This window comes from Talpa europaea (assembly GCF_964194135.1).
Source record: "Talpa europaea genome assembly, chromosome: 6".
NCBI classification, from domain to species: Eukaryota; Metazoa; Chordata; class Mammalia; order Eulipotyphla; family Talpidae; genus Talpa; species Talpa europaea.
Genome location: NC_140072.1, coordinates 101,782,590 through 101,808,284, shown reverse-complemented (window position 1 = coordinate 101,808,284; position 25,695 = coordinate 101,782,590).

Below are 25,695 nucleotides of genomic sequence, written 5' to 3'. Positions count from 1 at the left end.
AAAGAGGAAGGAGGTCCAATGGTTTATAGTAAAGGACTAGGAGTCATTTGGTAGTGACTATGGTATAGTGACACATACCTGATGAGTTGTGAGCCTATTCCCCTAAATAAATATAGAATACTGTAAACCAATGTTACTTCAGTACAATAAATGAATGAAGTTAATTAACTAATTAATTAAATGATGGATTTCTTTATAACTTGAAAACAAAAACAAAAACAGAAAACCCTAGGTCTAAATTAAAATGTTGTGCTGGTATATATTTCAATTCAATAGTCCTTCTGTAAAATGTAAGTATTAATGTTCTAAACGATGTTTAAATGATGTGGTTTTAAATTTCAGGTGCCTGAGGCAACACCAGGAGTTCCTAGATGTTTGGACCATCTCTTTCCATTCCAGCCCCCTGCCCTCCGGCTCTGTGTTCAGCTGATTAGGGGTAAAGTGTGGGAAGTTCTCCCTCATTCCTCTCTGGCCCCCATGTGTGCAATCAAACTGAAGCAGTCACAAAGCTCAAGGCCCCTACCTCCCCTCCCAAGAGATGTCCTAACATTACACATTCTTTTTCAGAACGTAAGTTCCCTCTTGTACTATATTAACAAATTAAGTCTGGGAACTATATAGAAAGAAGACAAATTGCTTGACCAAAATGAAGCAGTCAAGCAGCCTTGACCAAAATGAAGAATATTGAGTATACTGCAAATGCACACAAAGCTGACTATGATTATAAAAAGGGCAATATTGATAAATTCCAGAAAACAAATTTACAAAAGCATTGAAGGTTTAAATAAATATGAGGATAGCATAGAAATGATAACTTCAAAACTATATAATCAATACAAAAATATCAAATTTACTTGTCTTTTGGACTTTTTCAAATATCAGTTTCTTTTTTTTTAATATTTGGACTTCTTTCATATTTGATTTCTCACTTAGTCTCCAACCATAGGTACACAGATACAAAACTTTTAGAAGAAATAGAGGTAGAGAAATAATTTCCTTGCCCAACTATTATAAACAAAAGCAGAATATTTGTTAAATTTCTTTCAGTCAAAGCTCTAGAGTAATTATACTCTAGATTAGTTTTTAAATACACCCATAGAAAACATGAAACAATAGTTATGCATATGCTCTAGTAATGTTTATAAACAAAACTCGAAAAATCATAAGAGGTAAAAGAGAATTAATGATTTCAAAAACCTAGATTAGGGCCTCCCTGGTGGTGCAGCGGTTGAGTGCTGGATTGTGAAGCTGCCCACACCCTCTGCAGCGCTGGTTCGATCCCCGGCTGCTCCCCGGCCACCAGAGGAGTGTCCCACATGGTGCGCGGACCTCTCCTGCCGCCCACTGCTCCCCTCAGCAGTGTACTTTGGTCCTTCTGCCTGCTCTGCTCCCAGCTCTGGCTCTGGTGAATTCTCTCACCCTCCCGCGCTTCTGACTGTACCCAGTGCTTGTATAAATATAAACAAATAAATAAAAAATATTAAAAAAAAACCTAGATTACAAGAAAGCTAACACTAATAAAGCATTTAAAACTAGAAGTCAACAGGTTACAAATAATTAGCAATCACTATTGTAATCAAGAAGGAAAGTCCTAATGAGCAAACAGAATAAGAAAAGTAACACACAATTAAAGCAAATATTAGACTTACAGATTAGAGGTAGTTAAGACTTTATCCAGATTTTTGGGCCAAGTTGTCCAATCATGAATTTATTTTATCTCACATAATGAAAGGTCGTAGTTATTACCACTGCATGAAGGAGAAACATAATCTGCATTCTGAGATCACAGGATAGGCTCTCTTAACATGCCCTGCTCTTTAATGCAGACATTGCCTAGTATTAAGTCATTAAAAATAATAGTTACGCTCCTTTGACTGAAGAGATTCCTCAGAAATTTAATTTACATGACAGCTGGATAAAATATTTTTGTGTATAAAGAACTAAAAATATGTTGCCCTCAAATAATTACAAATGTAGACCCCCAGTAAAATAATAAGTTACATTTCAAAATTTCTTAACTCTGTCTCCAAAATGAATTTTCAGTTATAAAAGGATGTATAATCACTAGATTTGTGTTTTTAAGCAAAATACTATTTCATGAACTAAATCTCCCATTATTAAAGGTCTTAAGAATATTTAAAGGTCTTACAAGCGCCTTTTTTTTCAGCGAACAATAAAAGCATATTTATATCACAGGAAAAACAGTGATTTTTCTTTATAATAACAATTACATTGTAAGTTAACCTCAAATCAGGATCCCTGCCACTTTCAAGGTTTGTGTTCTAGCCAGTCTGCAGTAAAGGCAGAAAAAACTGAATGACAATTATTGATATGTATTGTGGATTAATTTCTAACTTTGATTCCTTAAAAACACACAACTCACACAAACAGAACACTCATCTACACATGTGCAAAACCACTTGCAATCACCATGGGTTTAAATTAACCTCAGGAATTGTACAGGAGCAGGATATTTTTCTGTCTAGTCTCCACTAATTACTTTAAATCACACTGTTATATATACTCATGAAAAAACATAGGAAGCATAATATCCATGTTTATATTAATTCTTATAAACAAAAGTCAATACGATTAAATTTGAAATCTTTTGAATGTACCATGTGCCTTACTCACAGTCAACATAACCTATTAATCAGTTAGTAGTTATTAAAAGTACTAGGGGTTATAAGGTAGTATTTAATACTACTATTATAAAGTAGTATTTCAATATAGGCATATATTGAATATAGGCATATATAGATACATATTTTATATATATATACACATACATATCTCTCAAACATCTTTTCAGCAAATGTTGGATAGCACTCTGAGATAGAAGAAAAGTATCTAACATGTATAAGGAAACAAACTCCATCTAAAAATATTATGCAATTTTATAGGAAATAAGGTATAATACATGTATTCAATTAATTTACTGTTGTAGCTGATTAATTGTTTCCTAAGGGGAAGGACAGTAGCCTTTCAGAAATGTGCCATTACTTTGGACTTTGAAAGTATAATGGGGTTTCAAAGGAACAAGATAAGTAAAACCAAAGAAGTAAAATATGCTTAGATCTATTGAAAAATATCACTTAGAAAAGGGTGATGGTGCACAGAACTTATCTATACATTCAATGGAATTTTTCATTTACCTGAATCAGCTTCCAAGCATGACTTTCAAGCTGATCAAATGTATGCTCTCAGGGAGTTATTACCATTACATGTAATGGTAATAATAGAGCAAGTAAATAAATACACAAACATACTAAATAATTACAAATTGTCATAAAGGTTGAAAAAGGAGCCAGTACAGATACTAAAACAGATACTAAGATATATACTCAGATGCTCTTATTTAGGTTTTTAGAAGAGATCTGATAAGAAGATATTTAAGCTAAGAATTGAAGGAATAAAATGATTAATTCTGGGATTATGGGTAAAATGGTACTGCATGAATGAAAAAATGGGATACTGGAAGGAATTAAGGCAGTTAGTGAGAACTGCATGAGAAGAGACTGAAGTGGTAAGCAGGACTTTTAAAATTATGTTGAGGAATCTGAATTTTATTCCATACATAATGGAAGGAATTAATGAATTATAAATAGAGGGTAACACAATCCAAATATTATTCCAAATATACTCCAAATGCCCTATGGAGATAGTTTAGAGGGTCACAGTTATGGAAACAGATGTATTAGAAAGATGCCACAGTTCAAGCAAGGAGGAGTGATGATCAAAAAAAATAGGATACAGGACATGTGATTATAAATATGCTGAAGAATTGGGTTTGATGAGTGAGATAGGAGAATGAAGCAAATAATAAACACAGATTTCTAACTTCAGTAAATGAGAAAATGATGTTATATACTATAATGAGAATCACCTGCGTAGCTGCACAGTTTTCAGATATAAGATCAATTTTCTTTTTGGACAAGTTAGTTCTGAGATCTCAATAAGACAAATGAACTAGAAATAACAAATAGACTACTGAATATGTGCTTTCAAGAGGTGTTGGAATAGAGAGAATCATTAGGAAAGCCTACCATATGTATAGCTTAAATGTCATAAGAATAATGGAGATGATCTGGAGAGAATGTGTCAAGAGAAAAAGATAAAGGAGGAGTCTTTTTTATTTAAATAAAATATTTTTAATTTTTATGTTCACATACCTTTTCATTTTTTAATATTTTATTTTATATAATTCTTACATCATTGTTCATTTTTGCACAATGTATGCATTATCATTTTGGTTATATTCCCCATACAATTGCACACCCCCCTTATTTTGACCCTAGTCGTTCCTCTCCCCTTCTCTCCCCCCCCATAGTTTTTCTCTGGTTTATAGTTGCTTGTTGATTTTGATTTTTACTTTGTATTAATTAGCCTTTTTCCTGGTCCCTTATTTAGGTTTTCTAAATTCCTGCTATGAATGAGACCATCTGGTATTTTTCTCTTTCTTTCTGACTTATTGAGCATGATCCAAGGAGGAGTCTTAATGTAGTAGAATACATAAGAATAATGCTATCACAGTTATCAAATAAAGAATACAACAATATGTATCATTGAAAAGATGCTTAAATGCAATGCTTATCTGAATATTTTGAATTTGTTTGTATAGGATATGAAGAGTCATTAAATGCTTTTCAATATAAGTCATGCAGTCTTCATTGTGGATTTATAAGACCACATAGTCTAATGATACTGTCTGGGATGGCCTGAAAGAGAAGTAGTTATAAAAATTTAACAGACTAAGATCAGGTTGCACGTTAATGGAAAGCAGCACATTAAAAGGCAGGGTGGTGCTATACTGCATGATGCTGGTGTTAGTGGGAATGGAAAATCAAGGGTACATTTAAGATATAGGGAAGGACAATGTTCCCAACATATTGCAGTAAGCAGGGAGGGGTGGGAAATCAGACTGTTAGCAAACAAGAGTCATTAAAAAAACATTTTACAAAAACACATGTGTAGTCCTTTGCATTTTGGAATGAACTCAGTGCAACTTCTTTTTTCCTCCATCCTACCCTATATATTTCTATCAAGCCTACTGTAATGATCTTTATATATTTACATATGCAAAGCCCTTCAGTTCTTTGAGATCAGAAAGATTTTTCTACTAATATTATAAACCTCTAAAGATGTGTTGTGTCCAGAACACAACAGAGTGCAGAAAATATGTTAAATTAATAAATGAAGAAAGAATTCAACTGAAAAAAAAAAAAAGACTGAGCATTTACCACAACAAAATGGACAGTGCTGATAACTTTGGGCAATATCAAATTTTGCCAAGAACTTCCCCAGAACAAAGTCAATTGGCTACAGGCACTGGATATGGATGTTCAATTTCGTTTTTCTTAGAGTAAAGGGCACATTTCTATCTTTGAAACAAATTGGTGCAATTACTGGAACTGGACAGAATTACACTGCCTGCTATTGTATGTGCTCAGTTTCCCAGAATATGGAATATACCTTCAGGGATTTATTAACAACTTTCTATAGTCAGACTATTTTAATGTTATGAATACCCTCGACACTGAATCCTCAAGGTATAAAAAGAGTTTCATTTTCAGAAGTTTTTGCATAACACTCTTATAATTGTGATAGGAATAATATAAAATTTAACTCATAAATGTTCATTGGTTTCTTCTCCTTTTCTCAAACACTCAAAGAATAAATTGGCATTGTCTGAATTTCCTTCCAATCTTTCTCCTGGTACACTGGGAAAGTAAATTACTGGGGGAGGGATGGTTGGTTTTGAGTAGTGTAGAGACAGAAGGATTTTATGTTTTATGGGTAATACACAACTGACAGAAGACAGAAACAGAATAGAAGAGAGCGAGAGAGAGCAAGAGAGAGAATGAATACAGAGTACAGATGAAATTAGAATTGTAGCGTGGAACTGTAAAGTTTGTGGAAGACACAAAAAAGTGTAGCAATGGGAAAGATAATTTTAAAATGTTACTGAACACAATTAATATATTCCTTTTTAGAAGAATTTTTAGAATATATATTTTAACAATGTCAATGGCATAATCATTACAAACACTGAAGAATATGATCATCCCTGATACTTGAGTTTTATAAACTATATATGTGCTTATCTTCCTTCCTTACTTCATTTTTCCTCCATCCTTCCTTCCTGCCTTACCTCTCTACCTCCCATCTTCCTTCATTTCTTTCTTTTTTTTTAAGATTTATTTATTTATACAAGCACTGGGTACAGTCAGAAGCGCAGGAGGGTGAGAGAATTCACCAGAGCCAGAGCAGGAAGCAGAGCAGGCAGAAGGACCGAAGTACACTGCCAAGGGGAGCAGCGGGCGGCAGGAGAGGTCTGCACGCATTGCGCTCAACCGTTGCACCACTGGGGAGGCCCTCAACCCATCTTTCTTAAATGAGTAAACACACATAAAATTATTAGTCAGAACCTGCCATGTAAGAGGTACTCAATAAACGGCATACAATTATTAGTGCCTAAAATACAATGCCAAGTATATTTTACAGTCCTGATTACATATGAATAAAGGAAATAGTTTGATCTTTAGAGATCTTTGGTGACGACACACACTATGCCAAATCTTAAGATGAAATGGAATCATCTCTCTTAATTTATTTTTAAACTTAGACAATTGATAAAATATAAGAATCTGAATAGTTATAAATGGAATGTGTGTGTTAATGAGAATAAAAACATTTTCTTCACCAACCTAAAATAAATAGTTCATGGGTTGAGAAATGGGCATTCTCTGTGACAAATTTAAACAAAATTTAAAGTTGCGACTATGGGGATAGCTAATATCAACCACTAATAATATGGTTGGCTTGTGTTTCTTCATCTGTTCTATTTTCTATCTTAATTTGTTTTATCCTTGTAGGACCAACTTAAGTTGACATTCTATCAGCTTTCAGATGAGAAAGCTTTCAGTTGATAGACAGAATTTATAGAGTTTTTAACTCTTGTAATTAAATACTGCCCTAATTTTTATACACATCTATGTTTATTTGTTTTATTCTTGTAAAATATAAACTTCTTCAGAGAGTTATTTTCTTTGTACACAGCAAAAAGCAAAGTATTTGGCATATGGTAAGCATTAACTATAAAAAATTGGACTCATCAAAATCTCACTCCATTTCTAAACTTCTATATTTAATTAGTTTAAGATGTCTGGTCACTTTTACTTCTCCAATATGTGTCAAAGCAATCTCTTCATCTTCATTGCTATTGTCATTGTGTTATATTTTTATGCTATCATTTCTCACAAGAGCTATTTCTAGACTTCTAATTAGACTCTATTTCCTTCCAGTCTGTCAAAGTGCACAGTCAGAGGTAGCATCTCAAATGGTCATTTTCATATTTATCCGCCCTTGTATTAATAAAGAATGCCACTGTAAATAAAATTCGACTACACAGTGATTCATATAAGATAAAAACCCATTTATTTTTCAGCTAATAGGGTGGGTAGGTTTTCCTACTCACAGGCAATCTAGGTATTCCGGACCTTTATACGGTGGTGTTCACCATTCATTAGGACGTCTCTTCATTCACAACCATATCTTTTTTTTGTTTTCAAAGTTAGGAAAGGAAAAAGAAAATGGAGAATAAGCAACTTCCTTTAAAGATAAAACCTACAACTTGCACACATACTTTCTCTATACCTCCCATTGCCCAGAAATTATTTATATGGCCACACTTGAATGCAAGTGCTTAATGTTGAAAATTCTACTAGAAAAGGAAATTCTTTTACATCTGCCAACACTTATGAACAAAAATGTATTCTATTTTCTCATACATAAAATATACTTTCAGCTAACACTCTTTTTCATCCTAACATTCTATTCCTATTCACCATTAAGCTCAAAGTCAATCCAGGATTTCTAGATGCAGAATAGCCCATGCCATCTATTCCAAATTCTGTGCCTCTTATGCCAGTACAATCTATACTTGAAAACATGTACTTATTTTCTTTCTCATTATGCTCATTTTACAATGGTGGCACATGAGCAGAGTAACTGCATAAGATTCTTCATTCAGAAAACTGGAAAAATGAGGCTTACATAACAATCACTGTTCTGTAATGCTTATCATATTCTGCTTGTCAAAACTGGTGAAGAATTATTATTTGACAGCTACCAAGATCATCTGCTTTCTTAGTTGGTGCTGCTTGTTCATCATTCTCTGTGGTCATCTCCATAGGTGGTATGAGAGAGTTTGCTCTACTAAGGCCTACACAGCTTTGCGCTTTTATAGATTTGGCATCTCCAAATTATCACTGGGTTTAAAAAACAGACTTTTGTAAGCTAAGGCTATGGTTTCTTTGGCAACATAATTCAGCTCTACAGGCTTGCTATTACACACTTTCGGTGAGTTCTAAGTACAAGTGATTATAGCCAAATATTTCACCTACACATAATTCCTAAATCTTACATCTCTGTATTCAAAATATCATCTTCTCCTTAGGCTATATGTGATTACCTTGATGCCATCTGAAACAAAATGTTTCATGAAAGTGGAACAATCTGAATCTAATATTTGCTACTGGTCTTATTCCCATCGAGCAGTAAAGTACATTTAAATGTAAGTTCCAAGGCAAACTTAAGGTCACAATTACAATTCCTGCCGTTTTCAGTTAAGAAGCAGTTGGTCAAGACAATGCTGCAAAACTTCAAATGAACTCCCATCCACTTTCCATTATAGGCATGGGCAGAAAAATCTTCCATAACTACATATCTTTGCCATTTCTGCTTCAAATGGTTTAATTATTTTATGAGTTTATATTTCTAATAATATCTTGTTAAGAGTTATAAGGTAACAACAAAAAAGCATGGATATTCTAAGTTTTTATTTTAAAGATTCATTTATTTATGCATACAAGAGCTGGGGTGCAGGCCAGAGGTGTGGGAGAGGGTGGTGAGAGGATTCACCAGAGATAGAGTGGGTAGAATAATAGGCGGATTGACTGAAATACACTGCTGAGGGTCACAGCCAGGGGAGACAGGAGAGGTTTGCTTTGCCATGTGGGTCAGCTCCCTGGCTGGGGACTGAACGTGTGCTGCAGTGGCTGTGGACAGCTTCATAATGCTGAGACTTAACCCCTTGAGCCACCAGGTAGGCCCCTATTCTAACATTTTCTAACCAACTGCAGAGTTACAGATGATATATTGATGTGACCTACCTTTTAAATTGTCACAGTAATATGTTTGCCACAGCTAATCAGGATCCAAAGTTTCCCAGCCTATAAGCACATACATACTTGCTGTTCAGATTATATGAAGTCAAAGTCATATTCTTTAGGATTTTATGACAAAAGCACCTTATTGTTAGGATCCACTGATTTTCTGTTGCACAGTATGTAAACTAAATTCATACAACCAGAAAATCCCCAACTATTATCATTTAAAATAAAATATATTCATATCTTTATCACATAATAGTTCAGGAGTTGGTAAATGACCCAGAAAGTTAGGCTGTCCCTCCCAAATTTTCCAGGAATGCAGTTTTCTTCTATCTTCTTGCTCTGTTTTCTCTCAAGTATAATTCTCAAATACATGATTGTAGATGGCTCATCACAAACAAAATAACATTCAAGTGTTCAGGTAAGGATAAAGGAAGCCTGTGCTCTTTAAAATTATATTCATAATTATTCAAAATCAAATTTATATTCATAATTATATTCAAAATTATATTCATATTATTAATATATAATTGTGTTCATAATTTATTATATATATTTAAGAATAAATAACATTCAGACTGTTGAGTCATTTGTAAAAAAGTATAATCAGTAAAGTGTTATTTATCTGTTTTAACTTTGTCTTGTAGGCCAAAAAAAAACATCCCCTTCAAGACTTTTCCAAAATATACCAAAGGTCACCTCAAGTATACTGATCCATTCTATGGCTATATTTTAACTAATGTGCCAGGAAATGTGCTATTGGCTAGGGAATCAAGGGTGAACAAAGTGCTTTGCCATTTGGTAAGTGTTACGCATCATTAAACAGGCAATTACACACTAGTGTGAATGTAGATCAGTGTTTTATGGGAGCTCTCTAGAAAAACATCTGTTTCAGAATTATGGGGTCATATAAGTGTTAGACCCTAGTAAAGAAACTTATGTCTAAGCTGACATTTGAATGATGAATAAGAGTAAGCCAGGTTAACTTCAGTGGGGAAGGCTGTCATGGCCAAATTGTGGTAATATTTGAAGGAGAGAGTAGAGTATATTCAAAGAAATGAAAGAAATTTAAGGTTTTTGGGATATAGGCCTCATATGTGAGGTGGAAAGAAAAGCTTTTAGGTGTAAATAGAACTCTTACTCTCAGTGTCTTAAAATTAATGTAAAGGTGTTGCTAGTTATTAAGGAAAATGAGGCATATCTATCTCTGCATGAAAACAATGATGTTGGATGGCACAAAGTTTTAATAAAGGTAAGCTATGTTAGAAGGTTTGAGCATAATTTAATCTAGATCCACTGGAGTTCTCTAAGATGTTAAAATTATATAAATCAGCACTGTCATTTTTACAATGCAAAATTAGAAAATTGATCCAAATAAGATTTTTTTTTTATTTTCCCATTTTTACTCATCTTCATGTTTAAAAATCAATCAATTTCTGCCTGTTGCACATTGACAGTAGTAATTGGGGAATAAGTGCTGGTTAATGGAATTTTCAAGCATCCATAGTTTAACATATTAATTTTCTTGATCTGATTATAGAACAACAATCCTGAATGAATGGTAGTGATGGCACCTCTGGCACTCACTTTCTGGTGGATACAGTTAAAGAAATACTCTTCTAGGAGATTGTGCTTTATTGATCACAGACCTTCTATGAACTGGTAGTTAATGAACTATATTGTCAATAAGTTGTGAAACTTAAAGTCAGCAAATTTAATTGGTTTCAGATAATCAAATTACCCTATCCTTCAAAATATCACATGCAGTTTCATATTTTCATAAAATGTTATTCCTCTTAGAAATAACATTTAATAAAAAATGTAGAGAATAGAAATGCTTCTGACAAAAAATAATCAATTCAAAACACCAGAACTTATCTGATAATGAAAATATGAATTAAGATGTCTATAGTAAATAGAGTCTGTTAATATCCCTTTATTATGGACTGTAGCAAAGAAATCCAGAAATTCCCATTTTTATTAGATTCTACAATTCTCTTCCAGCATCATTTCCATCCATAAAGTCATCCTCATTATGAAAAGCTATAAATAGATAAACTCTGTGAAAAAGACTTGTCTTTGCTTACCAGCTACTAAGTGCTCAGACATAATAGGTTTGGAGAGAAAAAAATTGTGCATATTTATATTATCAAGTCCCAGTGAAAAAATGATATCTATGTTAGTCTATATATTATGTCAATAAGAGAATAGAAAATCTTCAAAATCACTATGGTCATACATCACATAACCACATTTTTTGATCAACAACAGTCTGTAAGTTCTCCAAATTGCCTAATGATTTTGGAGCTGTCTATAAATTTGTAGCATTGCCTATTGGCACTAACCAAATGCATATTATGTTTATCACAGTATTATTTTTTTACTTTTTAAATTTAATTTATTTTTTTATTTTAATATAAGTTTCAGGTAAATATCATTATGAATCAATATCTGTATATGCTATATTGTTTACCACTAAAGGTCTATTTCTATCCTTCACTATACAATTGGTCCCATTTACCTGATTTACCTACTCCCTCCCCCCTTCCCTTTTGGTAATCATGTCTCTTGATAGCAACATTTCCCCTTGTGCTTGATTTAATCTCATGCTGTTTTGTTCACTGTAGACCCCAGGTATATGAAATCTACCACTAAAGTTGCCAGTAGAGGTAGCATTGAGTGATTGACATGGAAATGAAATTAAGATGATTAAGAACTAGGAAAGTGGCAAATCAATGATGGTAACTGTTTGCAATTCAGACATGTCTTATTCGACCATTGCAATGATCTTGAAGAATAAGAGCAAAGTGATCCAAACTATTTAAGGATCTGCTTCTCTGAAAGCAAGGAGACTTACAAAAATTCAAGAAGGGCTATATTACACATGGAGAAACCTCTAAAACCCCTAAAAAAGAAGTGAATAGACACAGAAGCACGTCCCTCTTAGCATGACAATCATGATCAAAGAAAACATTTTGTGATGTTGAAAGGAAAGGCTGGATCTAACTACAATGTTAAACTTACCAATAGCTCTGGGTGATTTAAAAGAGAGTGTAGGGCCTCCCTGGTGATGCAAGGGGTTAAGCACTGCACTATGATGCAATCTGCAGCCTCTGCAGCACAAGTTCAATCTCAGGCCAGCCAGAGAGCAACCCATATGACAATGCAAACCTCTCCGTCTCGTCCGCTGCTCCCCTCAGCCATGTATTTCAGTCAGTCTGCCTGATCTGCTCCCCACTCTGTCTCTGGTGAATCCTCTCATCCCCCGCATCTCTGGCCTGTACCCCAGCTCTTGTATGCATAAATAAATAAATATTTTTAAAAAAGTAAAAGAGTGTGATGAGTGCAAGTGCTAATGTAAAGGCAGCCTAAATGTTTTTGGAAACTCTAGATAAACTGATTGTGGAGGAAAATTACTTGCCAGAGCATATATTTAACATGGATTAAAACATCCCCATTTTGGAAATGGATGCCTGAAAGGGCTTTCATTCATAAGGAGACCAAGCCAATGCCACATTTCAAGGTTTTTAAAGACAAGATTAACAGTCTTGCTTGAGGGCAATGTTGCAGGTTACAATTAAAACCTTTGATCTGGCACATTTAGAACACCCAAGGCTTTCAAGCATGTCAGTTAGCAGCTCACACTTCCTGTGTACTATAGCACCAACAAAAATTTATGAATGAACCAGTTCCTCTTCTAAACTACCTCCTGAATTGCGATGCCAGCAAAATGGAAAGTACTGTTTGGAATACAAGACATCGGTCAAGATTTTTCTTATTGTTGATAATGCTCCCAGATACCTTCCTTATACCGGTGATCTTCATCCTCACATCAGAGTGGTATTTCTCCCCACAAACACCACATCTTTTATCCACCTAATGAATTAAGAACTTATAGAAGTTTTTGAAGCCTACACCTGAGAAGGATCTTTGCCCTCCATGTTGTTGCAACTGAGAAAAAACCCAAGAAGATACTGACGTGATTTTGGAAGGGTTACAATTTCTAAGACTACATCAAGAACCTTGCTTGGGTATGGGTGATGTCACTAAAGAGTGTTTGAGTGGCATCTGGAAGAAGATACTCAAGAGTTTCACCCATGATTTCAAAGGATTTGTCAAGGGTTAAGGAGACTAAAAATCATCATACATTTTCACAATGTCTAAATTGCCTAACTATGCCTTTTTTAGAACATGTTTCCATTATTAAGCATAGCATGACTGTAACTACCTTGTTATGGCCCATTCAACAAGATTCAAAGCCAAGGTTTGGGGTCAAGTCTGACTGCCTCCCTTACCTCGTGTTTCTATCCACCATGCCCAGCTGCTCTTATTCTTGAAAATAATACCTTAGCAATTCATAAGTTGAAAGAACAGTATAAATGACATTTTTGTTTTTTTGACCAATTTTCTTAATTTTGTGTGCTTGACTTCAGTATCACTTGAATATTCACTAACCGTTTATTTCTTATTCAAAAGTATTTATTGAATAAATTAGTAGAATACCTTGTCCCTGCCTTAAGGAAACTTTACATCCAACTTGAAAAGTTAATTAAATGATGTGAGAGAAGAATCAAGTGCTGCCATAGAAGAGTATATAATCAACAGCTAAAGACACTGCACACGTAGCAATGCCTTAGGAGTTTAGAAAAGAGCCAGATAACTGTGCCTAATCAGGCATAATAAAATTATTTTTTTAAAAACAGAAACCTTACAAAAGTAAATATTCCCCAATCCCTTCCAAGAACACTCTTATAAAATTAATCTGCTTAGTTATTCTGAAATACTTTTACCTTTCATCACTGACCTTTCTTTGGAGTTTAATACATATTGCATGTGGCACAAGTTGGAGTCTGACATCGCAAGCTTACATAATTGAAAGGTCACTATGTGTTTATCTATTCATTTAGTCTCAATACAGCATGTAGTTTACTTCCATAAATTCACAACACACTTCGATACAACTATGCAGAATCACATGCACCAATAAAATACAAGCTTCCTCACAGGATAAGACAATGGAATAAAACAGCAAGAGCACACCCCTAAACAGGCACGCGATAAAGTAAATATTGTACATGAAAGTCAAACCTTGTTAACCTATGCATCACACAAACTTTATAACGCAGGCATAGATTCCTTTCCCACTTCCTTTCCTAATTTATAACTTCCAAGGCTAAATCATTGTAAAGACATGAATTTGTCAAATCATATTTTCATATGAAAAAACTCCTTAAATATAATAGCAATTCCAATTTCCATAAAATAAATCACAATAAGGATAAGGAGATGAAACTAAATTTTGATAACATAATAGACGAAGAGGAACTTAGATTGCTGCTGAGAGAGAATTCATGTCTCTGTCCTTTCCCTGTTTGTTTGACAGACTTTCTAACTAGATTTCTTCACATGAAACAATGGTATCTCGGAAAATAGAAGTGCCAAACAATAAACAAAGATTAATAAAGGTGACGGTCAAAAAATTTATCAGGCAATGGCAAACTTCAAATAACTTTGGTGAAGTCTGAGTACTAGTATGGGATCTGAAGTTTACTGGGAAAAAAAGAAAAAAGCTTCTGTGGGGATACACAGATACATACAAGAGGAGCCAAGAAAGTTTTCAGATCACATTGTAGTTAAGTTGATCTTATTCTTTCTTGATACCAAAGTGACTATAATTTCCATGTTGAATATTTACAGCATATGAGGTAGAAAACTAGCTTGTTTCATTCATTTTCTAATTTTACTCAATAATTAAAAGTCTCCTGCACTTAAGCATTTACCAATATTTTAAAAAGAACCATGGTTTAGTGTAAGAAAGTAAATTTCCAAACTTAATCTAGAAAGTAAATATATTTGAACAGAGCTAGTCCCTCAATGTTATGATGATTAATCATCAATGAACTACAGACCCAGGCATTCATTCCTAATGAGTAAAGTCTTCCTGCACTATTAAGACAAAAACTTATTTTTTATAAATATGATGATACACTGATGTTCAATTTGATTCAAATGAGAATTTTTCATTAATATAATTTTAGATTTACTTTTTCTAATAGCAGAGAATTTACTGGATTGCTAAACATTCGCCCACTGGAATTTAGAAATTACTGATTGAGATTACTGAACAGTGGTCATATATTCTCTAAACTACCAAAATAAACAAGACAAAATTTCCTCTTGATGTGCTCAAGAGTTTGAATCTTTTTTTACCTTTATTGTTCACATTTTTGTCATTCAGATACATAATTGGAAGCTTGTTTTACTTTTGTCTGTTTTAGTAGATTCTCTCTTAAATTCTACAATAATTATTGTTTTCTCTCCCAACATTGGCTTGTCTCACCTGACATCTTCCTTTATGTTCTTTTTGTTTCTTTACCCTTTATCATCCCCCTGCATTTTCTATGACAAACTCATGTATACCTTGTTACAGACTTCTTTACAACCTCATAAAATATTCAGGTTAATATGAATTCCCTAATTTTCACAAAGCTTGTAGAATATTTAGAGGTCTAAATTGCTCTTATCATTACTTTTTAGAAAGGACAGATTCTGTTACTTCAGACCCTGCTGACAGATTTTACTACCTATTCCTAAAAAAACAAACGAACAAAACCTTCTATCTCTTATCTGTTGGCCGTTTTCCATATTTATTTTGAGGATTCCAGTAGAGCAGAAAAGATACTTAAAGTCTGCTTACCACCAGATTTCTCAGGACTGTCTCATTTCTCATAGATACATTTAAATTAAGTCTTTCAAATCCATCAGAAAGCTTTGATTTCCAATTAGAGTGATGGATTATAACAATCCAAATCTAATTTAATCAGGGTAATTTGTAGCAGTTTATTCCAAATGTGTTCTAAAAAAGGTTTTTCCAACATTCCCTCATTCAGTAACGGTTTATTCATTTTAATATAAATAAACCCAATTTCATAACTAAGTATATTTTAGGGTCTTATTATGGATTAAATTAGAAAGTTTTATTCTACATACAAGCCACTATGATTAATAATAGACACTACAGTCCCTGCTTTCTTTAAGTTTTTCACATTGACAATTTATTAGGAATAGAATTTAAAAATTGACAACACAGCCTATAGAATCTATATCTAGAGAATTACTATATATTTTCCTTAAAGAATTCATTGTAGATTTCTTTTTTAATTTTTTCCCCACCACCAGCCCTCATACCCTTGGTCTTTTCTCCCTCCCCTCTCCTTAACCTCAGATCATTCACTTTATTTACTAGTCACCACTAGTTTGCTTTGTTGAATCATCAATTTACGACATGTAATTCCTTTGAATACCTTCCATTCTGCAATAAATGGGAACATTTCATCTTTTGTTATGATTGAATACTATCCCATTGTGTTAAAATCAACTCTCAGTGGGCACTTAGGACGTTTCTGTATCCTACATATTGTAAATAATGCTGCAATAAATAATGAAGATCATATAATTTTTGAGCTATGGTTTCATGTCCTTTGACAGTTTTTTTTTTTTTTGATATACTATTTTCCATTATGCCTATTTCCATGTTATGCTTAAGAGTCTGTGGAAGAACAACTTAAGTCCACTCATTGGTTGTTTCCCCCACCCCCATTCTGTGAACTTCGCAGTGGAGCTGTAGCTGCAGCACAACCTCCAGTGAATTGCTGAATAAGCACTAACTTCGCCTGCACAGCCTCAAACCCGTCTCCTACCAGGCCTTGAGAAGTAGATCAGGAACCGAAGCAGTCCACTCATCCTGATGCCGAATCTTTGTCACAGCGTCTTCAGCCATGGCCTGCTCTCCCTCTCATGTCCTCCTGATTTTTGCAGAAGCAGAGGCCTGGCATGACTGCCCCGGGGCATCATGGGAGAAGGCTCCACGCATGCGCAGAACTCCCCAGGTGCATCCACCGCCTCAGGCCTGCTGAGCCAGCGCCCTGGCGCTTACCCTGGGGCAGCAGAGTCCCTGCGCCACCGAGTGTGTGACACAGAACACAGAACAGAACCCTGGTGGGCAGGTTATCATCGGACTCCTCTGTGAGAGGCTGGTCGTCAGACCTGGGTTCACTAACTACCGAAGCGGCGACTCCCAGAAAGCTGCCTGGATTCCGTGTGTGGTGGTTCCCCAGGAAAGCGACAGTGAGGGGACAGGCCAGCTCCCATGGCAGCAGCTACTTCTGCACAGTTTGCTGACAGGTCATTGTGGACAATATGGCCTTCAGTCAATTTTTCAATGCCACAGTGGCATGAGCTGCCTGCAGAAGTTTCTCCTAGGTTCTCAGATTTATGATGTTCACGCCATCATTTTTCTGTCTGGAGATATACTGTTCCATTTGGAAGTCACCAAAGTTGTCACCAAAGTTGCCACCAAAATTGGTTCCTGCTGCAAGGAATCAGCAAATCGAGGAGTCCAGACCTCGTGAAATTTTCTCATTAATTTTCTACAGGAATTCAGGTATGGATCCCCTTTTGGGTGACACAGGAAAAGTCTAGATTTATTAAGTACATTTTTAAAATTCTAAGATATCAGATATCATTCAGATAACTTATTTAAAATAGCATATAGATTTATAAATGTTAATGCAAAGCACATTAAATATGATCCTGTCAAATACTGAATTATACAAAAAGGTAAATAACTCATTTCATAAATTCTGAAAATTTAGGCTGTTGTATTACACTAAACTTAGTGCATTGATGTTTCTTCTTATCTTTATGTCCTGTAGGCTGTATAAATGCAAAATATAATTGCAAAGTGTGAAATGATTCATTAGACATCACTATGTAGAAGGCAAGCAAAGGAAAGGTAAAACTAAAATACAGTGGTGCAGATTAAACGATAGTTATAATTACATTTACATTTGTACTTACATTTATATGCATGTATTTGCTATCTTTAGGGGGATAAAAGTGAAGGGTTAGAAGTGCTCCTTGCTTCATTATGGAATACAGAGGTTTAAACCTTTAAGGTGTTCTTTGAATATTATATGTATAAGGATAAATGGGAAATTCTGATAATTTATATCTGCAGATATTTAATCACTACCATAGTTACCAATAACCTAGACATTTGAGTACAGTTTTTCATTTTCACATAGAAAAAGGACAGTGACATTTTTTCATAAAATTAACACAACAATTCTACAATTAAGTTTTGAGATAATTTCCATTTTAACAATACTAATATTAATAACACTTATTGGATTCTTATTGTTTGCCTAGAAGAGTCATGGTAAGGGACATATTTACTTGGTCTCAGAGTAACATTGTTATTTATGCAATGTATCAACTTCATTTTGCAGATGACAAAACCAAGGCTAGTGTAATCATTTTCTAAATTTAGATGTGAGGGCTGTAGCTGAGATTATAATCCACACAGTCTGACTCATGACCAATGATCTCATCTCTGTGAACTGGGAGTTAATTTAAGCTTTATTTTATTCTTTATACTTTTGTGAAAGTCATGGTTTCTTGAGTGAGCATATATTATTTTGAAAATTAAGGGGAAAGATCAACAGTGATACAAATAAAAATTTTCGAGGGAATAAAAAGGAACTTTGTTCAATCGTTCATAGAAATACAGGTATTTAGATTCAAACTGAACATGTGTATTGAACAGATGGTACTGTGAAACTGTTCTTATTTCTTTTTACTGAACTGCCCTGAGTTTGAAGAAATGATAAATTTTTAAAAATTACACAGCTATTGCCAGAAAATGAATTCTCAATTTCAGAAGTGGTTAGTGTTTATGAATGTGCTTTATTTTGGGTAGCTATGTTGTGGAGTGAAAATCTCAAGGAGTATCTCGCTTATAAAGTTTCTACTTCTTCAGAGTATCTTAGCTTCCTGCAGAGATAAAAATAAACTCGTTTCATTAAAAACTCACTGTAAAATAGAAACTCACGGTAAAATAGAAAATGGAAGAACAAAAGGATGAGTTTTTCTGACCACAAGCAATATACAAAAACTACAATTTATGTTTGAGTCCACCTGGTCCTGCAAATTCTCCTTCATGAAATTTCCTCTCCATTTTGTAACTTCTGAAAATGATGCTGAATATTACCTACAACAATGTTAAACTGGAGTTATAATTGAGACTTGAGCTAACTAAATTTATTTCTCAGTATTTACAATTCCTTCAGAATATGAGGGTATTTGTTGACTTGAGCAGAAATGATAAATGACTAGTGCAATAAGATTGCATTAAAATAACTAAGTTAATTAAATGTTCATAAAAATATGATGGCATAAAAAATAATACTTGGGGACTCCCTGGTGGCCTGTGGGTTAAATCTCAGTGCTGTCACTAGTAAGACCTGAGTTCTATCCCAATCCAGGGAGCTAACATGGTGCAACAGACCTTTCCTGTCTCTCCCACTTCTCTTACCAGTGTATTTCAGTAGCCCTGCCTGCTCTGCTCCCCACTCTGTCTTTGGTGAATCTTCTCACCACCCCCCCATTTCTTGCCTATATCCCAGTTCTTCTATGCTAAAGTGATTTTTTTCTTAAAAATTAAATAAAAATAATACTTGGTATACACAATAGCAGACATGTAATGGTTACATATGTTGTAGTTTGGTAAAATTTAAAATGGAAATATCAAGCAGTGGTACTCTGATTATATGTGTTCAACACCAAACACATATCTTTACATAATATAACATCTAAAAATAGAATGAAAAACACATTTTCAGTAAACATCTGTGCTTGAACTCAATTCAAATTGATAGACACATTCTGAACTCAAGTCTTAAGGAACTAAAATATTCATTAATTGTTTAAAATATGTTTAATAAAAAAGATTCTACCAGACCTGTTAAGATAGACTAAGATGCATAACATTGAATTATGTGCTAAAAGACTGAGAAAAGGAACTAAAATGGAAACTGAAAGGAACATAAAGGAAAGAAGCAAAAAGAGAATGTGAAAGAGCAGCTCAGGTTTAACAGTGCATATGTGTGCTTGAAAAAGGAAAGCAGGTAGAACCACATTTCCTGCATATTTCTTTCCCAGGCCTTGCTCATTCCCAAAGATTTCTCCTGGCCAATTTATATTCTCTATGAAAAATAAATCTTGTTAGTATGCTTTGAATGTTAATAAGAGCTCTGGGCACCTTACAGAAAATACTACCAAATTAAAATTTCAGGAAGGAAACCCATTTTCTATTCTCGCATAACTCTACCAACTCTCCCGTCTTTATTCCTAACTGGTAGTTCACATTTTAGTTTTAATATGTTAAAGCTTTGCTTTCACCAACATCCCTGAAGAACTGTTAAATGGAAGCAAGGTTTAAATTACATGCATTTTATAGGAACTCAGGTCCAATGTGTTTGGAGGCAAAATGGTAAGGAAAAATAGAGGAGGTAACAGAACAGGCAAGAATGCAAAAAAGGCAATTATATAATATTTAATGACCTCGTGATAAATCTTTATTAAATACTTCTTTTCAAATAAGGAATTGCAAAGCATGAGCAGGTAATTATATTTCATTCACTTTTAACAGAGATCTTACAAAGTGGCTCATGTTTCTCCACTCCAAAATTGTTTATGTTTTATTTCTTTGGGAAAATGGTGAGGCAATGTAAGTGGATGAGGTTTTATATTTACACACACACACACATACACACACATAATTAATATGTAGTAACAATGAAATAAAATTGTAGCCATAAAGCAGCAAACTGGCACTTTTGGGTCCCTGTCTTTGCAAAGGAATTATTTCTAACAGGAGCGAAAAACATACCATTCTCAATAGTAAATAGTAACTGTGGGGTGAGACTTCTTTAAAAAAAAAAAAAGGTCTGTATCATTTATATTATCTAAATATTAAATAATGTAGTTCAGTTTTGTGAATCTGGTGGTAGGATAAAGTCATAAAAGCGGAATACACTCTCCTTTTATGTTTGTGGATGTACAAGTATTATCTGGTTTGGTTTACGGTACTATGGAAACCAGTTAACATATCGGCAAGCACCACTACTTAGCCCATAATTTGTAGGTAGAGAAATCACTTCACTTGAGAAATCTGCTTATTGGTTCAAAGGAAAACTGTTTAGACTACTTTAAAGAAGTCACTCTAGCAGGACATCATAAAGGAAATGATGCAAAGAGAAATTCAGTGTTTTTTCATAGTCCTTATACCCTGTAGGACTTCATAGATTTCTATTTCGGACTCACAGTCTTCTTGCTTAAATGACAGTTGATTTCCACTTTAAAGGTTAAAATCTTAAAATCCCAGACATTATAGACATGAAAAATTTTAGAAAACGCTTTTTTGAAAGAAAAGTACATTAAAACTTTCAACTCCACTCCACTCCAAAGAAATTAAGGAATGGATTTGTTTCAGTTTTCTATTGTTGCATACCAAATTACAACAAATAGTGATTTAAAACCACACTTATTTTATGTCCCAGTCTCTGTGGGAATGGCATAACTGGATCCTCTGCCCAGGGTATTTCAGGCTGTAATCAAAGAGTCAACCTGGCTCCACTCATTTACAAACTACACTGGAAAAGATTCTGCTTTCAAGCTCTTTCAAGTTTTTGGAGAATTACTTTTATTTTTCTAGGACACTAGCTCCTAAAGGCTGCCACAACTTCTCTACGTCATGGAATTCTTCAACATAGCCAGGTTTTTTATCAAGGCGCAGGAGAGTCTCTTGCTCCAGGTGACCTAAGACCAAATCATATATAAGATCACATCACTAACAAAAACAGTTAGAAAGCTTGTCATAGATTCCCACACACTGAAGGGGAGGGGTTTACCTAAACACAGAAACACAAGAGATGGGAATCCCAATATTGTATCACATTGGTTTTCCATAACTATGTAAAGTCACAGAGCAAATTAAAGAGAAAACTTGAATAGAAGCATAGTTTTATAGCAAACCACACAACTCCTTCAATTTACTGCCTGTTTTCAAAATGTCTGTGCCCCTTTTTCTCCATTAGCTATTACAATGGTTTTTAATAGAAAATTTACTCAGATGTTGTGAATCAAAAATTAACATCCCATCACAATATTTTAATTTATTCTCTCTTGTGTCTCTCTATAGTGAATTTTTGCAAATTGTTTTTCTACCTCTACTAAGGTAAGGGTATAAAGACAAAATAGGGTTAGGAGGAAAATTAAAACAAAGTAAATTATTTTAATTTTATTATATAGATATACACATATATAATATATATATGTATGTGTGCACATGTGTGTATATACATGTATTTTTTCTACCAAGTATATATTGGTTCAGGTTGTATTTCTTAATCTACTATAATAAATATCCATTTTTATAGATTCTGAAAATCTCTCACATTAAAGCAGGAGAGTTTTAGACTTATCTGCACTACATTTTCTCATATAGCTGTGGTACTAAGAATGAGATGCTGCTTTATTAGGTTTGAACTTGAAATCCACTTCTGTTTAGCTGAGGGAACCAGGGAAGCTTCTTTAAATATTTTGAATCTCCTATATTACTCAATAAATGGTATAAAAATATACATGGAATAATATTACTTTACAGATTAAATAAGCTCCACTATGGAAATGTTTGCCTCAAGTTTTTAATGAGATTTTTTTTCCTCATATGTAAGTTGAAATGGCATTTGTACTAAACTTTCTTTCAGCGGTAATTTTCCTTAATTCTATAGGAATAGAAGTTGATATCTTGGATCTCGCCTGGGATTAATAGAGGTATATTAGAACTTCTTTGACTTTGTCAAGTGATCTAAATATATTCTTATAGAACCTCAACAATGCCTGAAGAGAGACTGAGGTTTCAGTAAAAGTTTATCTGATAACATTTTTCTGCAAAACGGTTTCATTCAAATGAACTGATACTAAAGCATTCATTAATGCGTTTTCATGCTGGCAGGTGTTTGTTTTTCTTTTCTGTAATGAAATTTATTTGGCCAGTTTTTTTTAGGAACCAATACATATCACTTCTATTTCATATTTGTTGTTTCCAGGAATATACTAAATTGTTGTATATATAAAACATTCCTTATTTTATATTGATAATGCTCAAAAACATTTCTTGGATTATTTTCAAATTAATATGCATTTCCTTAGATTTTCCTCAAATAGTTCCATATATGCATGATTATTTTGGCTTACTTTCAAATTACTTGAACTTCTTTAGATCATCAAATCTCAGCATTGACCAATTTATCTTCCTTCTAACTTAATCTGTAATAGTCCAATCATATCTGAAGTATTTGGAAACATTCCTGAAAATAAAGTCTCAAGAGGTTATGATTTAAACTAATGAAAATTTTCTTTGAATATGATACCTCATCTCTATTTATTCCCCTAAAAATAATTTACTGTTTTCTGTCAACTATGTTTTGCCTGAAAGGCAGAAAGTAATTACTAGCAACAGGATTAGATTAGTTTGGGAAATATTTTCATGGAACCACCGTAAGCATTTTAGTCAACTTTGAAACTATAGCAAAAATAAATTAGCTTTATTTCCATTCCTGATTTTGTGGTTTTCTTGCTCCCAGAAAGTTATAACATGGTGACTAGTGTTGCTTGCAAGAAAATTTGATTTCATTGGGTCCCAAAACATACAGTTCTTTTTTAACTGCGTTATGTTCATAGATGATTTGCCCTACTGTAAAATCATTAAGCATGTTCACTAAGCATGCCACTCTTTTATAAGAGATCAATATTTCTAAAATAAAAGGCACAATTATTTGCTTTTAATTTTACTCATTTTTTTTTCTTTTAGGCTTTCAGTGTGTATATAATATATACATATATATATATATATATATATATATATATATATAAGCCAGAATAGTTCCTTATATAATGAGATGGCACCTTGTGTAATGAGCTACTGTTTATTGTTATTCCTAGCAACAGACCATGCAATGGCATGGTCTGTTAAGTACAAGTACAAACATGAAATGCTCCTTCAACCTGCTGTGAGGGCCTATTTCAGCAAAAGAAAGACAATATTTTGCCTTCTCTTTAGTCTTCAGACAGATTGTAATGATCCAGTGTTTCATCTGGTGGACTGGATCTACCATGCTTGGAGATTATTTCCTCTGCAAGTTCACTGATATTTTCCAGTCCTCACAAACTTAAAATTACAAAGCAGAAAACATTTACTTTCTATTATATTAAGTCAAATAAAAAAAAAGTCTAACTGGACTTAAGGAAGCTTAACCCAATCTACCATAAACTGAACTTATATCACATTTAAGTAGCACAGATTTGAAGCTGAACAACTTATGCATAGAGAACTAAATCACTACTTTCACTTAATTACTTTTTCCAAGCATTATAAATAGTTCATTTTTAATTTGGACTATCTGGAGTGTGAATGCTTTTCTAAAATGTTTGTATTTTCTAAACACAATGTCAATGAACTAATTTTTATGAATATTAAAGATACACAAAATGAGGAGGGCAGAGATGATAAGAGGACCTATTGAAAACACAACTCAAATGAATTTAAATAAAAAAAGGAAAGGTGTGTATAAACAAAATAGAAATGATTTGAATAGAGAAGGAAAAATATCCACAGGAAAACTATATTTATGGCATATAGAAATTTTAAAAACGTTATTCTGCATTTTTAAAATTTTATAAGAAGTTTAAAATAAAATCCGACTACAATTGATTGTAGCCTGGTAGAAATGGAAAAAAGGGGGTAATTGGTTTTTGTTCCAATAAATTTGACATCACATAGATCCAATGTATTTTAAATATGCACGCAATTTAGTGAAAAATTATATTGAGGAACATAACATGAAATATTCGGCATTGTTTTTAAGTAGCATTAATACCTCTAACTCGATGTTCCTATCAAGTTAAGAATTGGAATAGTTTATAAAATCCATTAAAGATATAAAATTTCATGACCATGATACCATATATAAATATATAGTCAAACATGAATAATCAAATCAGATTTTCAATCTGATGCCATCAGATATGGTTTCTGCATAGTAATGATTACATTTCTTTAAAATCCCAATGAAATTCTGAAAGGACTAAAGCTCTATTAAGTTCTTTAACAAGCAAAACAAGCATATTCAACAGATGCAACTTTTATAACTTTTCTCCTACACTTCTCAAATGAAGGCAAAACTAGTTTACTAAATGTCTAATTTTAAACTCTAGCCTTTCATTCTATACACTTTAATCTTGCTAAAAAAAAAGTCAATATAAAATCTAAAGTCTTTTTACATATGTTTATCAAAACTGTTTTTAAAGATTCATTTATTTATGCATACAAGAAACTGGGGTACAGTCCAGAGGTGTGGGGGGGTGAGAGGATTCACCAGAGACAGAGTGGGGAACAGAACAGGCCGATCTACTGAAATACACTGCTGAGGGGAGCAGCAGGCAAGTCAGGAGAGGTCTACTGCTCCATGTGGGTAGCTCCCTGGCCGGGGATCAAACTCATGCTACAGTGGCTGCGTATAGCTTCATAGATTGCGTCTTAATCCCTTGTAGCACCAGGGAGACCCTGTTTATCAAAACTTAATCCAGCTTAGTTCTGGGCAATAAATAAATGTCAGAA